This window comes from Petaurus breviceps, unplaced genomic scaffold, assembly GCF_028583685.1.
Source record: "Petaurus breviceps papuanus isolate PSGF00001 unplaced genomic scaffold, PetGlider_PUasm1.0 90696, whole genome shotgun sequence".
Lineage (NCBI taxonomy): Eukaryota > Metazoa > Chordata > Mammalia > Diprotodontia > Petauridae > Petaurus > Petaurus breviceps.
The window spans coordinates 1612000-1623290 of record NW_027187314.1 but is presented as its reverse complement, the minus strand read 5'-3'; the positions used below and the strand labels follow the sequence as shown (position 1 = coordinate 1623290).

Below are 11291 nucleotides of genomic sequence, written 5' to 3'. Positions count from 1 at the left end.
CTCAGGTTGCAAACAGAAAAGACAATCCCTAGCTCACAGGGAATTTCCATTCTAAAGGGGGAGGCAACACATAGGGAAGGTTTCAGTTGCAAGTCAGATGAAAAGGTTTCATGGTCCTTGGGGTATAGTGGCAAATCAAACAGTAATGTCTCTTCTTTTCTTTAAAAAATAAATTCATTCATTTATTTGTGTTTTCAACATTCACTTTTATAAGATTTTGAGTTCCAATTTTTCCCCCTCCCTCCATTCTCCCCTCCTCAAGATGACATGCAATCTATGATAATGTCTCTTCTTTTTTTTCTATTTTGAAATTTTATCTAATAACTACCACCACTTATATGGTAGCAAAGCATTATCATGTGACTTTTCATGAAACTTAGCAAGACTGAAATTAGTCAACCAATAAATTAATATTTACAGTTTCCACGGGTGCACAGAAGACTTGGCCATTGTCCTTCTATATATGGAAAACATGATCGGCTTACTCTTGTGCAGAAACAATTATCGGTACTAGGATCAGCAGTGATTTTATTTTATTTTATTATTATTATTATTTTAAAGCAATCCAGGTTAAGTAACTTGCTCAAGGTTACATGACCATTTATTTTTGTGTGGGTGCGTAGTATCTGAGGCCCAAACTGATCCCAGGTCTCCCGAAGCTGGGGCCGGCGCTCTTACTCACTGTGCCACCTGTCCCTCAGCAGTGATGTTATAGTCAAAAGAGTGCAGTGAACTCTTGTACTAAAATAAATGCCATTTTCTCAAAGATCTCACCATTTACTTTGTTACTATCCTAATTTATAACCAACTTCAAAGATTAAAAAAACAGCAGCAATTCACCACCAATTCATCACTTAATGTAATGTTTATAGCTTTATCCTTAGACTCTTTTATTTATAAGTTAGCAGTTCTTCCTAACCTTCATTTTCTTTTTCATGTCAAGTATTAAAGATTTCCTGTTTTCTCAAATTTGCTTATTCTTTAGCAGTTAACCAAAATAAATGAGAATGCTGAATATTCCTAAACTTTAAAAGTCCTTAATATCTTATTCATTGTACTTGGGGGTTTTCAGTTTTCTCATGGAGAAAAAAACTAATTTAGCCATAACTCTACTTTATATATTGTCCACCTGGTACTTCTACAACACAATCTTGGATAATAAAGTTTGATGTACGTTGTTTTAATTTCTACTGCACGGGGAAGGAGAAATCATCAAGAAAATCTTTAACCATCATGTGGAAAACCTTGAAAGTCCATGCTTTGCTCTCAAGGTGCTATTATTATCATTTATCCACTGCTCAATCCATTATCCATTTCATTTTCTGATCTAAATTATTCTCTAGTTCTTCTGGCATGTTGCTGGGCAGCCGATGCACTATTTCATGGTTGCAGGTGGTCGTGACTTCTTCATAAAGAATTTGGAAAATTTCACCCTGAATATTGTCCTGAAGTTTCTTTATACTTTCTCTCCTCTTTTCAAGTCTTGTATACAATACAAAATTATCTGTTTGAAGCACAAAAACAATATGAAACCATTGTTCAGGGAAGAAGTCACAGCCATGGCAATCAACAATAACTCCACCTTTTTCGTTTTATTTTCTAACTCATCAACTACTCTGTCTTCATACAAAATGAGACATTCATATTCTTCATCAAAGCCATCATCTAACTGTCCTTCTTGTGCTAAATCGCCCACATTAACATATGTCAGTCCTGTTCTTGATGCAAGTTCTTTACCTAGTATGGTTTTTCCAACTCCTGGGGTACCCATGAGCAGGATGATGGGTAGCCTCATGGTCTCGGTGGTGCCAGCTCTGCCACAAGGGAACAGCAAGCAGGCAGAGGAGGCTGATAATATCTCTTCTTTAGTGTCATTTTCATAGATAAAATCACATCCATTTCTACTGTTGAGTCATTTGACACTGGCTGGAAACATAGCTAATCCAAAGGCTCTTGAGTTCAGGGTACTGGGCTTTTCCCCACCAGGGTCTGAGAGGATGTGGTAGTCAAGGTGGATTGACCTCAGTGGCCCATGCTTCCTCCTGTTTTCCCCTCAGGCTGCTTTGCTGCATCAGCTAGGCTGGTTTGCTTGCCCTGTGAGTTGCAGTTGGTTGGCAGTGGGTGGGGTTGGCTATTCCCTTGTCCATAGAAGAAGTCTCTTGACAGTGTCTGTGAGGGCTTGGTCAGAAGCAGGACTGCACTTGTTCACTCATGAGTTACAGTCAGGTAGCAGCTGTTGCTGGTGGCGATGAGGAGGGGGGACCCACTCTCCACAATGATTTCTCCCCTCAGTGATGACTCCGGGCAGGAAACAGGTCTGCTGGCCTGGGGGACGATGCTATCCTGAACCTCTTGTGTTCAGGGTCCTGGGGTGACTCCCATCAGGGTCTGAGGGAAGATGGTGATCAAGGTGGTAGTGACTATGGTAACGGTGGTTTGACTCAATCTGAAAATGTTTTAAACAAAATTGCATGTGTTTAATTTAATCAGGAGGTCATTTAGTCTATTCGTCTTTTACCATTGGCTAGACTGCACCTAAACCATTCAGTTCTTTTTAATTCATTTTAAGGTGGTTGGAGTGGAGGATCTCTATTTTTTTAGTTCTAAAATTCTGAGGAACTAACTGCACAACCTTGGTAAAATGATTTCACTGCTCTTGACCTTATTTTCCTCATGTATAAATGAGCTAGACTAGATCATGGGGTAATAGTAATCATAATCATACTCATAACTATTATTTGTACAGCATCTTAAGGTTTACAAAGAGCTAAGAATGGCAATTACTTATTTTATCCTTCCAGCTATCCTGGAAGACAGGTGCAATTATCCCATTTTAGAAATGATGAAATAGAAGTATACAGAGCCTTAGTGATTTGCTCAGGGTCACACAGCTAATAAATGTCAGAGGCTAGATTTGAACTTAGGTCTTCCTGACTCCAGGGCCAGCATCCTATATACTATGCTACCTTATTGCCTCTAGGTATTATTAAATCTAGAGGTGGAGATAAGTGACATGCCTTGTCCAAGGCTCCAGAGAGAGCCAAGTTTCAACTGATCACTAAGCTTTAACAATTCTAAGGATCTATGGAATCATTGGAGAAAGATGGGGGAGGGGGGGAAGTGAGAGATGTCTTTTGTGTCTCCCTTCAAACTATAAAAGGGTGGGGGGTGGCCTTTGATACAAAGGTTTTGGTGAGAACAGGTTTTTCTTCTTTTTTGGAGGGGGGAAGGTAGAGCAATTGGGGTTAGGTGACTTGCCCAAGGTCATACAGCTAGTTTTTTGTGTGTGTGTTAAATGTATGAGGCTGCATTTGAACTCAGGTACTCTTGACTCCAGGGCCAGTGCTCTATTCACTGTGCCCCCTAGCTTCCCCGGTTTTTCATTTTTTATCAGATCTCTAGAACGCTGAACAGGTTCATGTCCAGCTGGCTGTTGAGCTCAACTTCCTTGGTTTTGTTTCTCTGTCTGTGTGGTCCAACTACACAACAAGTGATAACAGCTTTCTTATTCTAGATTTGGGTGGGCATTCTGCATGCCTCCCTGTTAGTCTCCATTAGCCAACAACACTCACTCAGCATCCGCTCTAGAGGCTCCCCTCTTGATACACTTCCTGAGCTCTCGGAGTATGAGGTTCCTCAAGTTTCCAGGGAGTTGCTTTGGAGAGGAGTAGGCTATAAGGTAAGATAGGTAAAAAGAAACCAAATCATGTTGTTGTTTGTTGCTCAGCTGTGTTCAACTCTTCATGGCCTCTTTGGGGTTTTCTTAGAAAAGACACTAGAGTGGTTTGTCATTTCCTTCTCCAGCTCATTTTATAGATGAGAAAACTGAGGCCAACAGGGTTAAGTGACTTGCCCAGGATCACACAGCTAGTAAGATTTGAAGTCAGATCTTCCTAACTCCACGTCTGGTACTCTACCTACTGTGCCACTAGATCATCGGGGGGGGGGGGGGTGTTAAATGATAGCCTCAGTAGTTCAAACCTAAGATGGAGCCAAATAAGATACATGAAAAGCTGCATTTATGAAAAATATGAGACCAAGTGAGTAGCTCCCAGCAATGATGTGTCAGGTAACTACAGAGGTCTGTAGCCAAGATAGTTGCTATTCAGCTGTTTTTCAGTCATGTCTGACTCTTTGTGACCCCATTTAGAGTTTTCTTGACACAGATACTGGAGTGGTTTGCCATCTCCTTTTCCAGATCATTTTACAGATGAGGAAACTGAGGCAAATAGGGTTAAATGACTTGCCCAGGGTCACACAACTAGTAAGTGTCTGAAGCTATCTTTGAATTCAGGTGCCCCTGACTCCAGGGCCCATGTTCTAGCCATTGGGCAACCAAGCTGCCCCAACCAAGATTATTTATGGCCAAAACCTAAACAACAAGTGATATTGGCTAGCTTGCTTATTGTTATTCGTTCTTAAACTTTTAACTTGCTAAAGCCTCAAGTATAGAAGTGTGTCCATTTATGCAGAGACTATGAATAGGTCCTGTGAATATGGTGTTACCACAGGCAGCCATTTACCTGTCCAAGAAATCTGCACCATTCAGGGTCTCACAGCAAAAAGGGACTTCCAGATTATAAAAAAGGGGAGAACCACTTGAAAAGGATGCTGGAGAGGGAATTCCTGTTCAATTTGGGCAAGATGATTTCTGTGGTTCCTTCTAATGCTGAAATTCTGAGATTCTTATGAAATGATGCTTCCAGGAAGAATTGTCAAAGCCCTATTATTATGGATTATGAAAGCCTGTTGTTCATTTGTGTTCCACTCTTCCCCCCCTCCATGGGGTTTTCTTAACAAAGATACTGGAGTTGTTTGTCATTTCTTTTTCCAGTGATTTAAGGAAGACAGAGGTTAAGCAACTTGCCTGGGGTCACATAGCTAGTAAGTGTTTGAGGCTGAATTTGAACTCAGGTCTTCCTGACTCCAGGCCCAGTGCTCTATCCACTGAGACACCTATAGAGAGCTGGTTTTAGGGTCAGCTTAACTTCTCAGTGCCCCCAAACAACTCTCTAAAACCATAAATTGTGGTAAGGGTGCCCATGTACACTTGTAAAGGAAATTACTCACCAAATGCTGAAAGAATAAAAAAAAAATCCAGTTTAAAAACAGATAAACACCAAATCTCTGGGGTTAGCACATGCATTACTAGTACGAGCATTTTATAGATGAAGAAACTGATGCTAAGAAAGTTTAGGGGACTTCCCAGGGTCACACAATTAGTGCTAATCAAGAGATAAACCCAGCACACTTAATTCCCAGTTCAGATCTATTTCTACTATGCCATGCTGCCTTCTCAGCTAGAAACTGAAGACGCTGGAAAAAAAGACAGTATTTCTATCACTGCTGTCAATTAAAGGCAAGGGGCTTCAGAAGAAGCTAAGAAATCCCTCTTCTCTAGATCCAGGCATGTGGTTTGGCTTGGGTTCAGTTCTTGGGGAGCCTGGTCCCTAATTAAAGGGGTTAGGTTCCCTTATCTCTTGTTAAACTCCAGACCCAGTGAATTTAATTATAGTTTAGGCAATGACTCATGTCTAGAATTTTTCCAAAAGGGGAGAGGAAAAAGGTACAATATAAATTAAATATGGGGTAGGTATTTGTTTCCTCCATATGAAAAAAAGGGAATGCTAAATACAACACTCAAGAATACATTTGATAAAAAGAAACTTAAAGCAGAATTTCACAACTCAACTCATAACGCCTATCATGGTCTGCTAAAAGACTGATAACTTAAATCTTATCAGAACTTGAAACAACTTTCAGTCCTGATGATTAAGCATTTTCTATTTCACCTTGGTGCTGTGCTATGCAAACAACTGACAGTTGTGTCTGTTGGTAAAATAGCCAGGCTTGGATCAATCTTCATTTTGATGATGGCCACCCTCTCTCAAAGTGCAGGAATTGATAAGTAGTTCTCTTCTTTCTGCCATTTAGCTCAGACACATTAGGATCTAGGACCTCTGGATCTCTCAAACTTATAAGTTCTCTTCAGGTCTGCTTATGTTCACCTTGGTATATGTACTCATTTGCCTAAGATCAGGAAAGAACCCACACAAAAGGGAAAGTCCAAACCTAGGCTTATGCTTGCCTAAATAGGACATGTTCTTTAGATGCCATGTGCTCATGGCTCCACAGAGGCTGGAGTGGAGGCTAGGACACTGGCTTGAAATAGTCCTGATATGATTCTAAAGGAAAAAAGAAGAGAGAGCTGAGGGTAGAGTTGCTCCCTTTTAAATGTCCAGAGTCATCAGCTCTTTTGGTATCAAAGCCAATAAGGTGTCTCTTCATCATCTCAAAGTGCAAATTTTTTAGCCCTGAGGCACTCAAAGGAGGCCCCAAAGCTATCACCTAGTTGACTTGAACCAGGAAGGGCAAATCTGAATATTCTTCATGGGATGGCCCTTTTATATTAATCAAACACTTTATTTTAATAGTCAAACAGATGGACTTTATCATCTGTACACAGTACAGTCAATTGCATAATGAAAAAGATGTGGTCCACTGAAGGATATCACTTATAAATACCAGCTTATCATCTTCAAATCCTTCATCAAGGACACCATCAATGTGTATATAGATTATTCTAATTATAAGAACAAGATGTACTCATATAAATAAACACATTAGCCTGGATATTGAAGTTTGATCAAGAAGGCCTTCAAATTGAAAACTGAAAAGAAAAATAACTATGGAAATCCATTAAGCACAATTCCAAAAAGAATAAAAGGCATAACATAAGCAAAATAGGGGCAGCTAGGTGGTACAATGTATAGAACACCAGCCCTGGAGTCAGGAGGACCTAAGCTCAAATCCAGCCTCAGACACCTATTAATGTGACCCTGGGCAAGTCACTTAACTCCGATTACCTCCAAAAAACAGACAAAATAACATAGACAAAATATCAGCAGAGAGGATTGGTTATTTTCAGAGACAATGTAAGAGAGGAAATAATAAAATGTATAGTCACAGATTTTACATGCAAATGTGTAGAGTATGGGTAATAGACAAAGTGAATTAGAGGTCTTAACATAAGGACTTAAATTAGATTTCATAGGTATCATAGACATCATAAGATGTGACTCAAGATCGGAATATAATTATAGAAAGTTATACTTTAATCAAAGAAAATAGGTTAGTTAAAAGAGGAGGTGGAGTAGAATCATATGTTGCAAACATATATTCACATACAGAAATCCATGAATGTAAATAGAGTGAAAGAGTATTTTAGTGAGAATCAATGAAGCTAGAAACCAAAGTGATGTTGGAAGTATTGTACTGTACCATGGCCTTCTGACAGAAGGGTCCCTTTTTTTGTACTCAAGCATGTAGTTTGGACTGAATTCAATCTTGGGGGGAGTCAAGCCTCTAGCAGAGGCATTAAGGCCCCTTTTTTCATAGTCCTTGGCTCACTAGACCCCAATGACCTGGGGATGAATTTGCTTATTGCCTAGGAAATAGCAGAATGCCACCAAAATGAGAAAATATGGATGACGAATTCTTTAAGCAAATTGTCTAGCACTGAAGCATGGGGAACTTGGATCAGTCAGACATTTGCTAGAGCTCTGTGCTAAAAGAGCAGGTGATTAATGCTGTTTTTGTCTTAATGAACATTTCATTATTAAAAAAATATAGAGAAATAAACAAGAGGAATTTACATTTTGGATTAGATTCTGATTGATAAAGAGTAACTAGTTGCTGAAATAAAGGTGATAGCAACATTGAGAGGAAATTATCACCACAGCTTAGAGTCTGTGCTAGCAGAGAAAACTAAGTGCAAATTATTCCAATGAGTGAAAAATGGGTAGTTGTCTAAAGACACAATATAGATATACAGGGAACTCACTGACAAACTTATATTTTAACAATGTACAAAGAAACCCAAAGAATACTTGCATTTTCTATTGCTGTGGATTATCTTCCAGTGATCCCCTATATAAATGGGCTCTGTGACTTACCACTCCCTTCTCCCAAGCCAAGTCATGATTATTCTCACCTGTTCTCTGAGATGAGGCAGATTGCTTAAGTGTAGAATTAGTTGTATTGTGGGGTGTGGGTGTGTATATGTGATTAAAGGAAAACAAAAACAAAACACCAAAAATTAAGACAGGAAACTATACTTTTTTCAAAATTACCCATAGATTTTCCAGTAGCCTCAGTATCTTTTGTTTATACTCAACAGAAAACAAATAAACTTTGAGCATACTAAAAAAAAAGACAAAAATGAGATATGAAAGCTACGGGAGGTAGCTGACCATAGGTACAAAAGAGTGGCAAGATCCTTTAAAAATAGTGTTGAGAACTCTAAATTTCAGAGTGAACAGGCATCCATTCAGGGTGATAGGGAGAAGGCAAAGTTACTTAATCATGTTCCTTGATCTCTTTCAATACTCTACTGACTCAAGTAGCACCAGCTCCTCCCAGTTCAGCCCCCTCTCATCACATCAACAAATCCATTCTGCTATAGGGTTCACAAGCTCTGGGTCTTAACACTTAACCAGAAAACCAAGCCAATACAAATGGATCTTTAAATTCCATTACCATTACATTCTACCCCTCCAGGATCTTTGGCCTTACAATCTCAATCTAAATGGCCATGGGTTCTGGAACAAATAGAGGCACTATGCTTTGTAATCCTTGCTGACTACACCATAATGTAACAAGCTAGTAAGTATCTGAGGCTAGATATGAACTTAGGATGATGGAGCCTGACTTCAGGTCTGGTACTTTGCCACTGCAAAGACAGAAGGACTGTTTTCAGGCAAAATGCAAATACCCCTGGAAAATAGAAATGGTGCAGCCTATGTAAAACTATGCAAAATTGAAGTTTCCTGCCTTTAACTCATGCTCCCACTCCCACTGACAAGTTGGGTCCCCAGAGGACTGACGAGATATATATCTCCTTCAGACTTCTAAGACTATCCTTGAGGGTGTGGTGGGATTCTTCACTGCAGCTGTCCACCCTAACCTTCATTCTGAAAGTTCTCTCCAATATCAGTTGCCAAGCAGAGTTAGTATTTCCCTTATATCAATGAATTGACTCACTCATTAGTACTTCAATGTTAATTATAACATCAATATGCTTCTTACAAAAGGGCATTTACTGAGAAGATACAGCAAAAATAGAAGTACAAAACACCTCCCTGAACAGCAAAGGCTACTCTCCCCTGCCTCTGTCATCTTGGTCCCTGGAGAGAATGAACTCAGACTTAAAGTGATTGCTGTAAAGCCTTCTCCCTATCAAGTTCACTTCTGAATATGGTAGAGGTGATAGACATGTTGTCTTGTTGCCTCACCACACTAAGCAACTCCTCGGTGGACTCTGTCTCTGGACATCTACTCCTGTGACCTTTCAATGCCTCACAAGGAAGTTCCATCTTGGGTCCTCCTTCACATAAGAACAAGAAAGAATAGACACTCCCCACCCCATTCTATATTGGTACAACTGTAATCGTTAGGAAGGATTTTCTCACTTTGAGTCTAATTTGCCCCTTTGTAACTTCTATCCATAGCTCCTAGCTCTGACCTCTGAAAGTAAACAGAAAATTTTTATCTCTATTTCACATAACAACCTTTCAAAAACTTAAAGACAACTATCACGCCCCTCCTGAGGCTTCTTTTCTCTAGGCTAAACATTTCTGGTTCCTTCAGCCTATATGTAGAAACAATTTTATCACTTCATTTGCAAGAATAATTAAAATAATGAAAAGCCAAACAAAACCCAAACAACTGCAGTAGCACAGCTTATCTTGTGAAAGTCTTAGTCCCTAAAGACTTGAACTAGTCAGACAAAGAAATGCAATTGATAAAGAATATTTTAAAAAAAACAACTTTTGTTGAAATAGCAAGAAGTCAATTAAGTTGGGGGGGGAGATATCAACCTACAGTCAAATGACATGTAATAAAGGATGTGAAGAATCAGGGGAAGATGACACTAGACAAATTTTATCCACTTTCTCATTTTGTTAAAAATTGATCTATACCTAAGAATGTTCAAATACTGAAGGGCTAGTGTAATGGGGGTACCACCTAAGATGGCACCATTTACATGGAGGTCTCTGGAGAACTGCTTCCAGGAGACTAGAGAATTGGAGCCTACATGGACATTTAGCTGGTCTTTCACTTGGTTGGAAGCAGTCTTTTCTTCTATTGACTATATATGTTGTGAGTGAAAGATTCACCTTCTCCCTTAGACACAAATGCTGAAGAAGCCCTACCAGGTGATAAGTTAGTCTACATTAAAGATGCAGACACCTAAAGCTATGCAGCCAATGCAAAAAGACTAACAGACCTCTCCTTATTCATCTCTTCTTCCTTTTATTGTTCAATCTCTTCATGACCTCATGGACCATAGTATGCCAGACCCTTCTAGCCTCCACTATCTCATAAGTCTGTCCAGGTACATGTTTGCATGACCCATCTATCCATCTCATCCTCTGATGTCCCCTTTTTCTTTTGTTTTCAATTTTCCTCAACATTAGGATCTTTTCCAATGAGTCCTGTCTTCTCATTATGGGACCAAAGTATTTAAGCTTCAGCTTCAGTATTTGACCTTCCACTGAATAACAAGAATTAATTTCTTTAACATATTGACTGATTTGACCTCCTTGCTGTCCAAGGGACTCTCAAAAGTCTTCTCTAGCATTGTAGTTCAAAGGATTTGATTCTGCTGCTATTGGCTTTCCTTTATAGTCAACTCTCACAGCCATAGACTGCTACCGAAAAACCATGCTTTGATCATGTAGATGTCTCTGCTTTTTTAATATTCTGTCTAGACTTGCCATAGCTTTCCTTCCAAGGAGCAAGCATCTTTTACTTTCATAGCTGCTGTTGCCATCTGCAAGGATTTTTGAGCCCAAGAATATAAAATCTGACACTGCTTCCATTTCTTCTCCCTCTTTTTGTCAGGAAGTGATGGCACCAGATACCAAGATCTTAGTTTTTTTTTTTTTTTATGTTACATTTAAACCCATCTTTTATACTTTCCTCTTTCACCCTCATTAAGAGGCTCCTTAATTTCTCTTCACTTTCTACCAGCAGAGTATTACTGTGGATATTTCTCTTGGCAGACTTAATTCTGGCTTTTGATCCATCCAGCCTGGCATTTTGCAAGATATACTCTGCATATAAGTTAAATAAGTAAGATGGCAATATGCAGCCTTGTTATACTACTTTTCCAATCTTAAACCAATCAGTTGTTCCATATTCAGTTCTAACTGTTGCTTCTTGGTCTACATATAGGTTCCTCAGGAAACAAATAAGATGGTCTGGGGATACCAGATCATCTGGCTTTC

General features: G+C 39.3%; 1 pseudogene; it reads right to left on the bottom strand.

Moving 5' to 3' along the window:
• Nucleotides 1-1175: 1175 nt before the first annotated feature.
• Nucleotides 1176-2227, bottom strand: LOC138144270 (adenylate kinase isoenzyme 6 pseudogene; annotated as a pseudogene).
• Nucleotides 2228-11291: the final 9064 nt, after the last annotated feature.